This window comes from Saccopteryx bilineata, chromosome 3 (genome assembly GCF_036850765.1).
Source record: "Saccopteryx bilineata isolate mSacBil1 chromosome 3, mSacBil1_pri_phased_curated, whole genome shotgun sequence".
NCBI classification, from domain to species: Eukaryota; Metazoa; Chordata; class Mammalia; order Chiroptera; family Emballonuridae; genus Saccopteryx; species Saccopteryx bilineata.
The window spans coordinates 53,530,176-53,546,064 of record NC_089492.1 but is presented as its reverse complement, the minus strand read 5'-3'; the positions used below and the strand labels follow the sequence as shown (position 1 = coordinate 53,546,064).

The 15,889-nt window shown below is 33.3% G+C and overlaps 1 protein-coding gene and 1 pseudogene across 1 annotated transcript in view; one reads left to right on the top strand and one right to left on the bottom strand.

The window, feature by feature from the left end:
- The window catches only part of RP1 (RP1 axonemal microtubule associated), a 413,345-nt gene that overhangs the window by 52,583 nt on the left and 344,873 nt on the right, over positions 1-15,889 (bottom strand). The gene's annotated exons all lie outside the window — the stretch shown is intronic.
- Positions 12,769-12,832, top strand: LOC136332581 (small nucleolar RNA U3; annotated as a pseudogene).

Below are 15,889 nucleotides of genomic sequence, written 5' to 3'. Positions count from 1 at the left end.
AGATCTTGAGCAAGTTATATCTTCACCCTGCACTTCAGTTTCTTCATTTAAAAAAGGAGGTAATTAAGAAACACTTTACTGGATGATTTTAAAGATAAGTAACACATTAATAGTAAAAATTGGACAAATCAATGCATACAGGCACACCTCAGATGAACTGTGGATTTAGTTCCAGACCACCGCAACAAAGTATCACAATGAAATTAGTTATTTTTTTGCTGGTGGAAAATCTTGTCTTTAACTTGTAAAAAACACAATTATCTGTAAAGCACAATAAAACAATAACACAATAAAATGAAATGTGCCTATATCAGGTCCAAAATAAATAGTTTTGATATTAGAAATTATATAATTATTACTTAAAGGGACCTAAAGAAAGTAGCTAATAACCACAATGAGGAAAAGGGAACTGAAGACCATTTACTTGAATCCTACAGGTATTTTTTCAATGCCTTTATCCTCCAGCACTGAGCTGAGTGTTCAGATGGGAAGAGCAGATAAACCAAGGGAGATCAGACAGCCCACACAGGTCTCAGGACAGATAACAGGGGAAAGAGGTGGCAGAGGCTTCTAAAAGAATAACCAGAGGACTTACACTGCATTTTGTGTCCAGCCCACCATAATCCACCACCCTCCCTATTTTTAGCTCACTTGATTGAAATAGTTGGGAAAATTAGGTAGTAATTTGAGGATTATTCAAGAGACAATTTGAGGATTATCATAAGAAAGAACATTTTACTTTGTAAATGAAAATGGAAACATTCATGCAAAAAATAGCAGAAAAGATTTTTAAAGTAGAAAAAATACTTGAAAAATATACGTTCCCTTTTAAAATTCTACAATAAAATACATATCTTACTTTTTTTTTTTTTTTTAATTTCTGAAGCTGGAAACGGGGAGAGACAGTCAGACAGACTCCCGCATGCGCCCGACCGGGATCCACCCGGCACGCCCACCAGGGGGCGATGCTCTGCCCCTACGGGGCGTCACTCTGCCGGGACCAGAGCCACTCTAGCGCCTGGGGCAGAGGCCAAGGAGCCATCCCCAGTGCCCGGGCCATCTTTGCTCCAATGGAGCCTCGGCTGCGGGAGGGGAAGAGAGAGACAGAGAGGAAGGAGGGGTGGGGGTGGAGAAGCAAATGGGCGCTTCTCCTATGTGCCCTGGCCGGGACTCGAACCCAGGTCCCCCGCACTCCAGGCCGATGCTCTACCGCTGAGCCAACCGGCCAGGGCCATATCTTACATTTTTTAAGATGATGGCTTTTTACACTAAAAGTTGTATATTAGAGAATGATTACATATATAACTATAAAGGATTAGTCTGCATTTTCAATAAAAACAACATGACTAGTGGATCTGTGAATATTCATTCAAATGTTTATGAAATAAATATTTCATTTAAGGTACCTACTTTTAGATGCAGATCTTAGTCCAGAAATTTTTGCATATGCAATTACTGTTGAGTTGGATTGTTCTAACTTGGAGACACTAAATCTCTTCATGCAAAATTTCAGTATTTTTTCTTAAATGGTATGTAAGTTATTTTTTAAAACTTAAATCTATTTTAAAAGCAAATTTCATGTTGTGCAAAGTCTGTATTCTTTGTTCAGGAATGCTTTCATAGTTTCAAAGAACACACTGGAGCTCAAGTTAGCTTTGTGATCACTGAAAACCCATCTGGGTCATTTAACTTAACATCTCATTTCATACAGCATAGTTTATTTCACATATTTCTTGCCCTTCAAAGGTGTATTATGACTTAAAATCACAGGAAGAAATCTAGAAGAATAGACTAGAAACTTGAGTTCTAATATGTTAGCAATACTGAAAATTCTTAAGGTAATATTTTTCTGGATTATTATCAGTGATCTTTTAAAAATTATATTTATTGAGCTAACACCGGTTAACAAATCATACAGATTTCAGGTACACAATTTTACAACACATCTTCTATGCACTGTATTATGTGTTCACCTTCATCCCAATTCAAGTCTCTGTCCATCATCATTTATTTCCCCCATATCCTCCTCCACCTTTCTTCAGCAATCACCACACATTTTCTCTCTTAGTTTTGTCTCATTTTGCTCAATCCCTCTACTTCTTTTACCCAGTGTCACCATACCCCTTGGTAGCTGTCAGCCCGTTATCTATGAGTCTGTCTCTATTGTCACTAGAGAAAGCAGTATGGAGTTACATCAAAAAATTAAAAATGAAACTGCCTTATGATGCAGAAATTCCACTTCTGGGGTTATATCCAAAGAAACCTAAAATACTAATTTGACAGAAAGAGCATATGCATCCCTATAGTTCTTGCAGCATTATTTACAATAGCCAAGATTTGGAAGCCATGCAAATTGTCTATCAGTAGATGAGTAGATAAAAAGTTGTGGTATATTTATATAATGGAATACTACTTGTCCACAAAAAAGGAAATCTACCTTTTGTGAGAGCATTGATGGACCTAGAAAGTGCTGTGTTAAGTGAAATAAACCAGTCAGAAAAAGACAAGTACCCTATGATTTTTTTCATATGTATAATCTAATGAATAAAATGGATTAAGGTAAATTTTCAAGAGGAAGTAAGTGACACCACTCTAAAGCAAACAAACAAAAACAACCACAAGTATAAATAATTCACTGAATAGCACAACACAAAAATGAAAAAGAGATTTTTTTTTCTCTACACATGCCCTGGGTAGAAATTCTTGGTAGAAATTCTTGATGTTAATCAGCCCACTGTACAGGAAACAAGATACTTCTATAATTTTTTATAGGCTACCATTGGTAAACACTTTTTCAGGGACCCTGCCCCCTGGCTGTTTCTGCCAACCATGTCATTTCTCTTGAAAAAGCTGAAAAATAAACTTTTCTTGCAGAAATGATGCTTAGACTTTTTTAAAGTGGGATAATTTTACATCTGAGAATGTTCAGACTTCCTTTTGAAACTAAATATAAGTCTCTAAATTAAAGAATGCCTTATCTTTTTACTTTTTAATGCCAATCACAAACTAAGTTCAAAAACCTTTTCCCTATCAATCTTAAAAAGCTTAAAAAGCCTGACCTGTGGTGGCGCAGTGGATAAACTGTCAACCTGGAATGCTGAGATTGCCAGTTCCATACCCTGGGCTTGCCTAGTCAAAGCACATGTGGGAGTTGATGCTTCTTGCTCCTCCACCCTTCTCTCTCTCTCCCTCTCTCCCTCCCTCTCTCTCTCTCTCTCTCTCTTTCTCTCTCTCTCTCCTCTCTTTCTCCTCTCTCTCTAAAAATGAATAAATAAAGTCTTTTTTTTAAAAAAAACTGAACACAGTGAGCTCAGCTTCTACTAGGTTTTCCCAGTTCTCACTATCTAACTCTGACACTTTCACAGTGAGAGCTTCTTAGTCACCTGAATACTCTGAGTTATAAGATTTGATAACTACTAGCTCTAAATGAATTCTGGGTACATTACACTCCATAGTATTCCTTTATTAAGAAAACTTAATAAACTTCAGTATTTGGTCTTTCTTGGTTGCTGACAATTTACTAATTCCCTTACCGAACTCTTAACTCTTTGAGGAACTGGGTTCTATCTTCTTTTCTGTATACTTAGTATTTACACAGCATTTGGCATGTAATAAGTGGATATAACATTTGTAGAATAAATAACTTAATTGTTTATTTGTTTTTTGTTAATTGTTGTGTATTTTCTTTTTTCTCTCTGATTTTTACCCAAATCTTGGCAGATAAAAAATTTCATGGCAATTTGAAAAATTATGATAATTTTTCATGACATATTCCTGAGCCTCTGTAACTAAGAAAAATTTTAGTCATACTTTGAACTACTTTTGCTTTTTTAAGAAAATTCAATAATAATTGTGATCTAATTAATGCTGTACAAATGAATGAAAAAGGAACTTTTATTTTATTATGCCATCTATGTTTTTGACCATGAATTAACTCTGTTGAGAAACAAATCTCAATATCTTTATAAAAGAATTATATGATTAAGATTAAGCTCAGTCTCACATAATATATATTTTTTATTTATTCTAACATAGAAGAAAGATTTTTTCTAGATTTTCTCAGAAATCTTGATACATCTTGAAAAAATATAAATAGATTATGATCAAGTCTGTATTTAAGCTATAATATCATTAATGGTAGCTCTAACAATAACTAACTCTAGATAAAATATATAAAACTGCATGAAGGCACTAGAAAATAACTAAAGCAGGCAGATTAAGAAGGGATTTAACCTTGAAATAATAGGGGAAAAGATTTTAACTTTAAAAGTGGGCAAAAATCTATATTTGCATGGTTTATGCCCTTGAGGGCATTTCCAATACTACAAAGCAGAGAGGGTAGAACTCAAACAATAAACTACTACAGTATAATCTGTTGAAAGGGAATAGATTGAATTTGGGACTGCCAACAAAGCTGGAAATTGGGAGGGGAAATCCTAGAGTGGAGAAAACAGAAATAGGCAATCCCTAAAATGTGTATATTAATGCCAGGCAGATCCTAGAACAACCCCTGCACTATGTGAATACATAGTAAGACTTTAAGGAACATAGGGAGATTACAACAGCAAGCAAGCTGTCAGAACTGAGTGAGAATTTTAGCTGCTACTTGCAACAGATACGAGACTTTATAGTTTGAGTCCCACCAAGTTATTAAGAGCATGGTAGATACCTGGGGCTTGCCATTGAATCCCCATAAGTGCTATGCATTAGAAATGAATAGCACATCTCTATTCTTCAGAGGTTTATAACAGAACCAGAGTCTCTACACTATTATTCACAAGGTCTAATATATATATAATAAAATATCATTAGACATACGAAAAAACTAGAAGTTGTTATTCATAGTCAACAGAAAAAGTAGTTAATAAAAAAAAACTCCCAAACAACTTCGATGTTAAAATTAGTAGTCAAGGACTTTAAAACAGCTATAATAAATATGGCAAAGAATCTACAGGAAGCTATGTATAAAATGAGTAAAGATATGGGACTTTTCAGAATATAAATGAAAATTGTAAAAAGAAAAAAATGGATTTTTAAGATCCAAAAATTTTAATAACAAAAATTAATTTATAAAAAAATAAAGATAATGTTTCATTGTATTCTCTTTGTGTTATTTCTAAAGAGAAGTTAACTACTATTATTTTTATTACCTAATAAATAATGTCTCTCTTTTATTTTTTCAGCTGCTTTTAAGATTTCTTATCCTTTTTATTAATTCAATGGAATTAATAACAGACTAGGTACAAAATAAGAAGGTGTCAAAACATTGGAAGAAAGATTAATAGAAATCATCCATACTGAAGTATACAATAGAAAAATAAGTAAACAAAAATATTTTAAAAAGTATTAGTAACCTGTGAGACAATATCAAGTAAATGAATAGATATATAATTGGAGTTCTATAAAGAAAAGAGAGAGAGAATGGGGCAAAAAAGTATTTTTTAAAATATTTATCAAATTTTTCCAAGCCTGATAAAAAATTACAAAATCATAAAAAATTCAGAAATCATAGTGAATCCCAAGTAAAATTTATATAAAGAAATTTATACCTAAATGAATCATAGTCCAATTGATAAAAAGAATAAGAAATCTTAAAAGCAGCCAAAAAAATAAAAGAGAGACATTATATGTAAGGGAATAAGAATAACAGTAGTCAACTTTTCTTTAGAAATAACACAAAGATAGTACAATGTAACATTGTCTTTATTTATTTTTGCTATTCTCACACTTGAAATTTATATATTAATATCATCTAATATGCAGACTATATTCAAATTTTCAAGATTATATTGCAAACGTCTTTTTTAATCATTTTTCTTGTGCTATTTTTTTAATAATTTAAAAATAATTTATTATGTTTACATGGTTTGAAGTGTTCCACAAAATATAACACCCTCAAACACCTGCTTTGTGCCTCCCTAGCTCCATGCAAAGTCTCTATCCATTCCCAGTTCCCCTTCTGCCCCACCCAACCTCCATCCCCTTTCCCTCTGAGAATTGCTGACCTATTATCTGTATTTATATATGATATTATGTATATATAATTTGGCTAATCTCTTCACCTTCTTTGATCTTGTCCCTTCATTCTTCATCCCTCTGACAGCTGTTCCTCTGTTCCTTGTGACCCTGACACTGTTTCTATTTTGCTCCTCAGACTGTGTTCATTAGATTCCACATATGTGAGATCGTAGGATATTGTCTTTCTCTGCCTGGCTTATTTCACTTAGCATAATAATCTCCAAGTCCATCCATGCTGTTGCAAAAGGTAAGGTTTACTTATTTTTCATGGCCATGTACTATTCCATTGTGTATATGTACCATTGTTTTTTAATCCACTTGTCCACAGACGGACACTTGGGCTGTTTTTAGATCTTAGCTATTGTAAACAATGCTGCAATAAACATGGGGATAGATATCTTCTTTGAATTAGTGTTTTGGGATTCTTAGGCCATATTCCTAAGAATGGAATAGCTGGGTCATAAGGCATTGGAACACTGTCTTTAAAATGTTAAGTAAAATGAAAAGTTGTGAAACTAGATCTTTTTATTTAGCAATATAATTCTTTAAAAATGAAAGCAAATAAATATATTTTCATTCTAACAAAAGCTAAGAAAATCCATAACCAGCTGACTTGTACTATAAAAAATGCAAAGATGGGTCCTTCAGGCTTCAATGTTATGATATCAGATTTATGGGAAGATAGGAGGATTATAAAATACAAAAGATTTTTTCTATTTTTAGCATATTTTATAAAAAGAGGTTGACTGTTTAGAGCCAATATAACAATGTTTGAGATGTTTTAATATATGTAGAAATAAAATACGTTATAATAATTGCACAAAGGATGAAAGGGGAATAAATGGAATGGTAATCTTTAAAGTTTATTATGTTGTTTTGATATGTTAAGATGCATATTATAATGTATACATAAACCACTAATAAATACAAAAAGACAATAGGCACAAGTAAAAAGCCAAAAAAAGAGCTAGAATTTAATATTAAAAAATATTCTTATGGAAAATAGAAAAGGAAGAACAAAGTATACTTGCAAATCATTATCTGACAAGTTTGTAGTATCTAGAATATATGAAGAACTTTTAAAACAACACTAGTGTTCAGCCACCATGGAAAACAATTTGGCAGTTTCTCATGAATTTAAAAACACTATTGACACAGGACCCAATAATTCCATTCCTGGGTATACACTCAAAAGAACTGAAAACAGGTTTTGAAGCAAACACTTGTAAATAAATGTATATAATAGCATTATTCATCCAACCAAAAGATAGAAACAACTCCAATGTATATCATTGGATAAATATATCTTAATAAATTGTGGTATATACAAACAATGAAATAGTATTTGTTCATAAAAGAAATGAAGTATTGACATACACTTTATTAAGGATGTTTCTCAAAAACATTATGCTAAATGAAAGAAGCCAGATACAAAGACCACAAATAGTATGGGTCTATTTACAGCTGACCTTGAACAATATGAGTTTGAACTGTGTAAGTCCCTTTATACTCTGAACCTGTATTTTCAATCAGCAGTTGGGTATCTCTATACATAGAGAACCAAATTAGGTTATACATGGTTTTTTACAGTGTGGGGGTGGACATCCCTAACTCTCACATTGATCTAGGGTCAATTGTGTTTGAAATTTCCATAAGAGGTTAATCCAAGATGCAGAAGGCTGATTAGTGCTTGTTAGAAGCTGTCTGGAATCTGGGGATGCAAGAAGAAAGAAAGGGAGTAACTGCTAGTGGGTACAAAATCTATTTTTAGAGTTATGAAAATGTTCTGGAACTAGATACATGTAGTGATTGCATAACACTGTGAATGTACTAAATGCCAGAGAGTTATATATTTGAAAATGGCTCATTTGATGTTATGTGAATTTTCTATCAAAAATAAAAGAATGAATGGACTAAACATTCCAATTAAATGGCAGGGATCAAGGGACAAAACTGAAAAAAAAAAACCCACCACCCAACTAATATATACCATATACAAGAGTTGTATACAATATATATAGACACAGGCAGTTTAAAAGGCAAAGAATGAGAATATGAGATAACAATCAAACAATAAGCATAAGAAAGCTGATTGCCTATATTAATATTAAGCAATGCCAGTTTCAAGGAGTAATAATGAAGATAAAAAGAGACACTTAGGGGGACAAGAGAGTCAATTCAACGAAATGATATAACAATCTTAAGTGTGATAGCACCTAATAACAGTTTCAAAACTGGAAGAAAACTTTGCCAGAACAAAAGGGAGAAGTAGATAAACCTACAGTCATGTAGTTGGAGATGTTAATGCTCTTCACTCAGGAATTGATGTAAGTCAATTAAATCAATAAGAATTTAGAAGACTATCAATACTATCTACCAATTTACTCTAATTGACATTTAGAGAACATTATATTTATAACTACATAATGCAAATTCTTTTCTTTTTTTTTAGATTTATATATTTATTTATTTTTAGAGAGAGAGAGAGCAAGAGGGGAGAAAGAGAAGGGGGAGGAGCAGGAAGCATCAACTCCCATATGTGCCTTGACCAGGCAAACCCAGGGTTTCAAACCAGTGACCTCAGCGTTCCAGGTCAATGCTTTATCCATTGCACCACCACAGGCCAAGCACATATTCTCTCAATTCTATATTGTAAAAATATGTAGGTGCATAAATTTCCAAATTTAAAGATATAACAACATCAATTATGCATAGAATTCTGGGTTTAGAAAGTAAATCAGCAAAAAAGCATTCCTCCACAAAGTAGGTAATAAAATTCAGAGTATGTTGACTGTAGAGCAATGTACATTATTCTCCAAGTACTGCAGTGCTCCTTTTGTCCATGATGCCCTTACCTTCCTTTTTTGCCTGCCCAAAACTTTCTCACTTTTTAAGATTCTGCTCAAGTAACATTTTCTCAAATATTATTCCTCTGGGTGTAACAAGCCCAAACCAGTTGCTCTCATGCTAAGCTGCCTTTTTCTAGTCAAACATTCCTAACTGCATCTTTCACATAACTATACCCAAATAAATAAGGCAAAAATTGATGGACATGAAAAGAGAAATAAACACACCTGCATCTATAGTTGTAGACTTCAATAATCTTCTCTCAACAAGAAACAACAAGGTAGAAAATTAGGAAAGCTCTAGAACAATATATCAACTAACAGGATCCAATAAACATTCTGTTCAACAATTACAGAATATGCAATCATTTTAAGCACTCATGGAACATATGTCAAGGTGGACCATATCTTGGGTCATAAAACAATCCTCAACTAATTTAAAAAATTGCAATCATCCAGAATATGTTCTCTGTCTACAACAGAATCAAATTACAAATCAACAATAAAAAGATAATAAGGAAGTCTTCAAACATTTAGAAACTAAATGATGTAGTTTTAAATAAACCATGGGTCAAAGGAGAAGTCTCAGGGAAATATAAAACATGCAGTGAACAGAATGAAAATAAAAATACAATATAAAAATTTTGAGAAACTTAGCTAACACAGTTATGAGAAGGAAATTGATAGCACCAAACACATACACTAGAAAAGAAGAAATGACTCAAACAATATAAGTGTTCACCTTCAGAAATTAGAAATAGAAGATCAACATGGACTCAAACCAGCAGAAAGGAAGAAATAAAGATGTCAGAAATCAATACAATTATAATAGAAGAACAATAGAGAAATCAATAAAATAAAAAGCTGTTTTTAAAGTAATCAATAAATACGATAAACCATTAGTAAAACTGACAAAGGATAAAGGAAGAAAATAAATTACAAATAAAATGGGATTTTACTATATAGTAGTTCTATAGACATCAAAAAGATCAGCAAATACTACAAACAATTCTACACAAATAAACTAACCATTTAGATGAAGTAGATCACTTCATCAAAAGAAACCCAAACTAGCACAATTCATCCGATATTCAATAGATCTCATTTGAATAGCCGTAAAATTAGTAAAGAAACTGAATTTTATGATTTGCACAAAGGAATCTCCAGGCACAGAGATGGTTTCACTGGAGCAGCCTATCAAATAGTTAAAGAAAGAAGTCATATTGATTCTACACACTCTTTTCTAGAAAATAGAAAATGATAGAACTTTTCCTAACTTATTCTATTTAAAAAATAAAAATGATAAAAGACATAAGAAAAAGAATAAGAAAACAACATACCAAAATGAGTCATCAATATAGATTTTAAAAATCCATAACAAAAAGGTTAGCAAATAGAATTTAACAACATATATAAAGTTATAATGAACAAGATTGATTTATCCTGGTATAAAGTCTGGTTCAACATTCGAAAATCGATTGAATGCACCATGTTGATAGGCTGAAGAACAGAAAGTTACATGATTATGTTAATTGATATAGAAATAACATTTGAAAAATTCAATACTCATTCATGATAAAAATTTCCAGCCTGACCAGGCAGTGGTGCAGTGGATAGAGTGTCGGACTGGGATGTGGAGGACCCAGGTTTGAGACCCCTAGGTCACCAGCTTGAGCGCAGGCTCATCTGGTTTGAGCAAAGCTCACCAGCTTGGACCCAAGGTCACTGACTTGAGCAAGGGGTTACTTGGTCTGCTACAGCCCCACGGTCAAGGCACATATGAAAAAGCAATCAATGAACAACTAAGGTGTCGCAACGAAAAACTAATGATTGATGCTTCTCATCTCTCTCTGTTCCTGTCTGTCTGTCCCTATCTATCCCTCTCTCTGACTCTCTCTCTCTGTCACTGTAAAAAAAAATCTAGAAAAATAAACATATCAACATGATAAAGACAATTTACAAAAACAAACAGACAAAAAATTTGTAGCTAACACTCTTAATGATGAGAAATTGAAAGTTTTTACCTCAGATGAGAAGAGGGCAAATTATCTGCTTTAAGCATTCTTACACAACATAGTCCTGAAAGTTCTAATCAATGCAATGATAAAACATAAAAAAGGCATGTGGATCGGAATTATTAGACATGATACAAAAACATAATCCATAAAAGAATAAAATGATGAATTGAATTTTGTCAAAATTAAAAACTTTTGCTTTGTAAAATATCTTATTAATGGGATGAAAATTCAAGCTACAGAAAGAAAATACTTGCAAATCACATATCTGAAATAGGACTAATACCTACTATATATAGTTTGGATATATTCATATATATCCATATTTTCTATATATAGACTATAAATTCTATAATGAATGTGGATAGATATATATATGTGTAGATAAAAACAAAACAAACTTCTCAAAATTAAAAAGAAAATGTACTGATCAGATGATATAAAATTTCACCAAAAAGAATATGTAGATGGCAATAGGAACATGAAATGATGCTTTGCAATAGGGAAGTGTGCACTAAGACTGCACACTATACATCTATTAAGACAGCTAAAGATATCACTATACATCTAGTAGGACAGTTAAAATAAAAAAATTAATGGCTATGCCAAATACCTGCAATGATGAAAAACAAACAAACAAAAAAAAACCAGCCACCAGATCTCTTATACATCTTATAAATTTCCACCTGGAAAAAAGATTGGCTGTTTTCTGAAAAAAATTAAACATACATTCTCATAACTTTCACCAATTATATTGCTGCACTTTATTTATTTTTTATTTTTTATTTTTTACTGCTGCCCTTTAACCCAAAGAAATGAAAACTTATATCCATACAAAAGCCTATACACAATTGTCCTAACTTATGTATTTATAACAGTTCCCAACTAAGAACAACCAAAATGTCCCTCAGGAGGTGAATTGTTATGCAAACTGCAGTATATCCACACCATGGACTACTACTCAGCCATAAAAAAGAATAAAATATTGATACATGCAACAATTTGGATGGATCTCAATGGCATTATGGTAAATAGGGAAAATGAGCTATTACCAGAATGCCACAGACTGTATGATCTCAATTATTTATTATTCTCAAAATAACAAAATTATAGAGATTTAAAAAAGAACAGTGTTTGCCAGGGATGGTGGTGGTACATCGGTGGGGAGAGGCCTTTGACTATAAAGTGATAGCACAAGGGAAATGTTGGGGTATGAAATAGCACTAGACATCTATTGATTGTGGAGGTGGTTATATGAATCTATGCACCTGGTTAAATGACATAAAACTATACATACAGATTGTACCAATGCTAAAGTCTTGATTTGATATAAAATTATATATAAAATGAAGTAATTAGAGAAAACTAGGTGAAGGGTACATGGAAGTACATGGGGTATTTCCATAACTTCCTGTGAATCTATAATTATTAATGTTAAAAAATTAATGTTAATATTTACAAGCATTTTGCTATAATTAGAAAGGCTATGTAGAGGTCTTCTCTCCTAGGAGATGATTCTGTCTGTATAGTCCTCTCCTCCAGGCAGTTGGCTAATTCACCATTTTGGAGCACATGTGACCACCTCTCTACTTGGCTACTGTGTATGGCCATGGGGCAGAGGCAATCCTTCCTCACACCTTAGTGGAATGCCTACCTCTTCCTGGTCTAGTTGAATTACTCTATTTTTTCCATCCTTCCCACACAGAAATACATACATTTTTGTACTTATAAACAGATACATAATTAAAATAACAAGAAATACTCATATATTCATGGCATACATAAAATAAATTTGGAGTTTTTAATTTTAACACATTTGCATCTATAGAAGATATAAACAACAAAATATAGAAAAGATTGAATTTACTCATTTTTTAAATTAAATTGTTAAGACTATACTTTCAGGGATCATTTCTATAGTTTGTTTGTTAAATTAAATTATTAGTAATTAACTTTTCTAATTTCTTTCTTATATGTTCCAGGTAATAAAAATTATGCTGTGGTAAATGACATCAAAAGTATCTAAAATCATGGTGATATATCAACTGCTAACATTCCTACAATCAAATATGCAATTTTCTGGGTAATTTTTTGTCACAATTTGCAGATTGTTTGTCTTGTATAGAAGTTAATTTATAAAAATTTAAAATGGTACAGACTTTTACAGAAACCCCATTTATTAATGTCACTTTATTTATTAAAATCAATAAATAATTAAAAATATAACACTATATATACCCTTATTTGCATTACTACATTTCAACATTTTATATTCACTTTCCTCTTTTGAATATAGTTTCTAATTCATGGTTTCTCACAGCCTCCACTTGTTTCAATTAACTGTCATAATTATTATCACTACTATGAAGTCAGTACTTCCAGCTCAGCCAGTGAAAGCCCCTTTATATTCTCTCTTCTGTCCATCAGCACTGCCCTTGATGTTTCTGCCACTATCACTGATGCTAGATAACGGAAAGACATTCCAGACCAATTCTGTTTTTTAGTTTTCCTGCTCACAGACATGGAATCAATGTATGGTGGTTCTTTTTAGCGGTACGTATTACTGAAGACAAAATACAGGCACTAGGAGACATGTGAGAGTTGTGGATTGCTGAAAATGGAGATGCTGTTGGGACAATTCATGGTGGCGGCTTAGAAAAAGCTATTTCCAGCTTTCCTCATCATTTTGATGTTTCTTCTCAGGATATTCTCTCCTTAGGATCTGCTTGTGAATTCCTGAAGACCATGGTTTCTTTTATTTTTGAGTGGCCATCAATCTTCTATTTATTTTCTGAGACCTTTAGTGGTACCTGTCACCTGTCACAGTTACTCCCCCACGCCCTGCCTCATCTCTGTCAAAAGAGGCACAGTAAGAAATGATCAGACCTTGAGTTCTCTCTGCCCTAATTCCAACACTTCACTCCTGGATTCCTCCTCACACTGTGCACTCCTGTCACTGCCCATCTTCTCTTACTTCGGGCTCTTTGGTTTCTGGGATTTTCAGTATCTGCCTTGTCCTGAGACCTTGACAAATGGTCATTTGCCTCTTAAAGTACTTCCATGGGGCCAAAGACAGGTAGCTGGCTTTTCCCAGTGGGCATGTACCCTGAGCCTCCAGTTTAGAGAATAATGCAGGCTGTTGCAACTATCACTGATGCCAGATAACAGTGATAACTTGCCTGCAGCAGATAACTTGCCTTCCATTTCTCCTCAGACAGGTGCTCTTCTGGAAGGAAGCTGGGCCTGAAGTTTGCACTCAGCTCCTCTTAGTGTCTTTCTGCATCACAGGTATGTTGTTACTCTTGGTCTTCCATGTTGAGAAATTCTTTTTTGAGAAAGACATAGGAAGGGAGATGGATGAGAAGCATCAGCTCTTAGTTGCAGCACTTTAGTGTTCATTGATTGCCTCTCATATGTGCCTTGATGAGGGAACTCCAGCTGAGTCAGTGACCCCTTACTCAAGCCAGCATCTCTGGGCTCAAGTCAGCAAACTTGGGCTTCAAGCCAGAAATATTTGGGCTCAATCCAGCGACAATGTGATCATGTTTATGATCCTATGCTCATAGTGACCCCACACTCAAGCTTGATGAACCTGCACTCAAGCCAGTGACCTCAGGGTTTGGAACCTGGGACTTAAGCATCCTGGGTCGAAGGTAATCCATTACACCATTTCCTGGTCAGGCCATGTTGAGATTTCTTATTGTTATTGAATCTTAGTGTGTAGTGAGATAAATGATATTCTAAACAAAAAGTCTCATTGTAAGTAAATCTGATGGATTTTTATAAAATAGCATTTCTTAGAGTTGATAGATATGTGAGAGGATAGAAAATCTCCTGTCAGAACAGTCCATCATTAGTATAAGGCTTATTTCAGCTATAGTTTGCATTTTGGCAAAGACACTGCTTTTTAAATCAATTTCACAGTTGATGAAATTGGACTAAAATAACTTGTCCAGTGTTGCATAGGAAGCATGCAAATTAAGAATGCAGACCTCCAGTGCACCTTTGCTTTGAAAATGTCAAATTCTTTTCTAACCAAGGCAGCTTAAAATACCTTGACATGAGAAGATGACTTAAGCAATTGTTGTTAACATACTGTATCTTTGGAATGTTAAAAATGACTGAATGAGTTTTATTTATATGTTCTTTTTCTTATTTTATAGAAAAACTCTGGAAGCATTTAGGTTGTTCAAGCTTTATCATAGGTAACACAAACTCTATAATGAATTGTCACAATTCCCAACTATGAAATGGCCCAACTATGAAATGGCCCAACTATGAAATGGCCCAACTATAAAATGGCTTTCATAACCCTTTTCTAAAAGTAAAATGAAATAAGCTATATTTTGAATTATGGCTTTCTAAGTGAAATTTTATAATACTTTAAACCAAATCTAATAAATTAAAATAAAGAGTGTTTATTATTATTTAGAATAAAATATTTTGTCTCTGTAAACATCAATAGAATTAACAGGTGGAATAATGAAGTGTTCCAGAGTTATTTAACAGAAAAGTATTTCCATGTATATAAATATTTCCATAAATATACTATGGTAATAAAAAAATATTTAAAGAATTAACTGTGACATAATTTTCTCTGTATTAAACATAGTTTTGCACAGAAAAATGTATTTCATTTCCAGAGAGTCATCAATCTTTTCTGTGTTGTTTTCAAAAGCTCTGTTTAGTCTCATCCCCAATCACTCCCTGCCATACTACTTCCTCTCTAGCTTGACACATTCCTCACCAGTTCCCAATGGCTTTGGGTCTTTCCCTTCACTTTCTTCCCTCCTACCAATTTCCTGGCCCACAGTGTGTGCCCAGATCTCTTCTCTACCTTTCCAAGCCCAATGAAAAGTCCCAACTTAATCTCACATCTTTCAAATGCAGACTCAGGAAACCAATTCTAACCTGCTTTGATCTCCTATGTCTGAATTTCCCCTAGCTTTTAATCATGTATTTGTTTACTCATTAGTCATTCAGTCACAAAAAAACTTTTGTTGAGAGGCT